At 36.5% G+C, this 2748-nt stretch overlaps 1 long non-coding RNA gene across 1 annotated transcript; it reads right to left on the bottom strand.

Moving 5' to 3' along the window:
• Positions 1 to 755: 755 nt before the first annotated feature.
• LOC107728174 (uncharacterized) lies at positions 756 to 1674 on the bottom strand. Its single transcript, XR_001638438.1, has 3 exons — positions 1533 to 1674; positions 1283 to 1339; positions 756 to 848 (listed from the first exon to the last, which is right to left on the bottom strand). It is a non-coding gene; the product is annotated as an uncharacterized LOC107728174 (long non-coding RNA).
• Between the last annotated feature and the right edge of the window lie 1074 nt (positions 1675 to 2748).

The following is a 2748-nucleotide window of genomic DNA, read 5'->3' as shown; positions in this document are numbered from 1 at the left end:
TTTTGTACTGGAAGATGCTTTGTTTCTGCTTAACTTCAACTTAGTATCCTTGGCAAGTTACATTTTGTGTTTATTTAAGTCATATGTATGTGTTAATCATTGAGCTCTGTTTGTTAATTAGTTGTTTCAAATTGTCTCTATCCTCATCATTTATTTTTCATCTGTTTCTCTGTAAATGTGTACTTTATTTGTCATATTTTCCTGTATATTAGGTTCACAGTGCTACACAAATTGATGCACAATTGGCACTCTTCATGAGCGAAATGAAGATAAAAAATCTGTCAGAAACTCTCTGTGTCCCGTTTTATGGATGCCAAGGGGCAGCTACAACAACATTGGTGAAAGGCATGACAGTGTGATTTTGAAATGATTCCACTGTAGGACCATGTGTATCTCTGGATTTATTTTTTTTAATAAAATAAAATATATGGTACATGGCCTTATTAGGGTCACTTTTCTTATAGGACACTGGACCATGATCAGTCTTTTTTAGATAAGAGTTTATTTTATTGGTCTTCGCCCACTTACAGCAAACTTACAATGCATTAAGAATATATGCAGAATTATCAGCATATGATACATTTATTTACTGTTGCAAGTGAAATAACAAATCTTTTGCACTGTCATGCTCTGAGCACATAAGTGGGTTCAGCATCATTGACTGGAGTAATTCGTTAAATGATAATTTCTTAGTGATGTTACAGAATGGATAACTGAAGGTAAACTTTAGTAGTGTTAGTGTTGTACCTGGTATGAGAGCATCTTTCCTGCAGTCATACAGCATCCCCAGCTGGAAAGGTCTCCCTAGAGCTGCTGTTTCCATCACATTCACTCCCACTGTATCCATACTAAACACACCAAAACACACCAGTTACTGATTGAACAGATTTGATTTGTTTTTTTTAGTTTTGCTTTACATACAACAGCTAAATGGATTTGACTCATATACAACCAAAACAAAAGCAAACAAACTACTTCTTTATATTTAATAAATGTAGGCTATTGTTGTGAAAGGTGGAAGAACCATTTATTTTCTACATTGCATTTGCTGATGAATTTCAATTTAGTACAGTAAATTATTCCTGATTGTTGTGGCCGATTTAAATTCACAATCATAAATTGAAATGGAGCCAAATCTTCAGATGTGAACTTTGTCCAACCATATAAATTGCTAGAAGCACGTTTAGGTACACTCATGTCAGTGTGGACAAAATACACTTTACTGTCCAAACCTACAACAATTCAAACCTTATATTTAAATAGTAATATTAGCCACTGTCACCTTTAAATCTTTCCTGTGAGGAGGAGGCGCAAAGTTCACTTTTCACTCATCAGGAACCTGTGAGATTAGAAACAGTGTCACCGTGTTCTTATATTTAGGCTAACTACGTTTATTTATTTTTAAAGATATTATATGATTCGGTTTGGCAATCATCAGCCATTACATGTATAGGCTAGGCTATTATGGTTTTATTAGAAAAATGAAATTGAATAGGCCTACATACATTTTTAAATGAACAAATCGTATTTACCATCTGGAAGCTGCAGATTCATTCCCACCGCTGTAAATGTTTCTTTAAAACCCCAGCAGGATAAACGAACACTTGAGTTTTAGACATTCAACACACTCGAGGGTAAAAAATGAATGTTGTTGAGCTTAAACTGTTTCCGGGACTTTTCTCCTCGCCTCTGTCTGTTTTACCTTCACTTTCAGTTAGTTAATGGTGTGAGATTTACAGTAGAGGAGGAGTTTGAAATCAGACACTTTCTGCTTCCAGTAGACGCGCTGTTCATCTTATTTGTCGCAGACCAAGTGCGTATAGAGTACAGATTGTAAAATGTCATTTTTGTCAAATACACAGACAAGGATGGATATTTTAGCCTATTTGTGGTGACTGGAAGCCTGGGCACTTCAGACTTGTGATTTAACTTGCTCATGAGAAGAAGAAGAAAAAAAAAACCTTGTAAAACACAACGGTTGTAGTTGTGCCGTACAATATTTAGTTAGCAAATAAACCAAACAACACGGGGTTGGCCTTTGTAAAGTTTAATTGAATGAAGCACCCTGCTGAAAAAAAACAGCTAAAACCAGCCTGACCAGCTAAGAAAGTGGTCAAAACCCCTCTAAAACCAGCCTGATAAACCAGCTATGACCAGGCTGGGAGACCAGCTAAAACCAGCCTGACCAGCTTCAGCAGGGCAGCAGGACAAGTCAGTGAGATGTGTCCCTTCTCGCTTTTAAAGTGTGTGTTTAAAACTGTAGAAAGTGATATTCAGAACTGTGGTGATTAAGATCTACTGACACTGACAATTCAATGAATAAAAATAAAAAAGTTCAATAAATAGACTTATTACACTATGAATATTATGAATTAGAGTCCATAAATGCCTTGTCTGGTGATAATGTATAGGCTATAGGTCACGTATCATTAGCCAATGACGTTTCTTAGTCATGTTCTCAAATCACATGATCGTCTGTTTTTAACACAGATGAAGTACAGTTCCATCTGCTGGTCATTCATGTGAAAAGATGTCTTGTAAGTATCCATTATTGCTATTTGTACATCACATTTAAATGTATTGTCAGTAGGCTTGTTTGAGATGCGCTTCGCCTGAAATGTAGGCAAGAGCAGGCGGCTGCAGTGAGAGGAGTGAAATAAGTGCAGTCAAGACGGACACTTCTGACCTCTCGAAGTGGAACAGATACCTACGAGATCAAAGACAGATATCGCGTTATTCTCACTCACG

Source organism: Sinocyclocheilus rhinocerous, unplaced genomic scaffold (assembly GCF_001515625.1).
Source record: "Sinocyclocheilus rhinocerous isolate Xijiao unplaced genomic scaffold, SAMN03320098_v1.1 scaffold2986, whole genome shotgun sequence".
NCBI classification, from domain to species: domain Eukaryota; kingdom Metazoa; phylum Chordata; class Actinopteri; order Cypriniformes; family Cyprinidae; genus Sinocyclocheilus; species Sinocyclocheilus rhinocerous.
The sequence above is the reverse complement of the archived record's forward strand: the minus strand, read 5'-3'. Positions and strand labels throughout refer to the sequence as shown.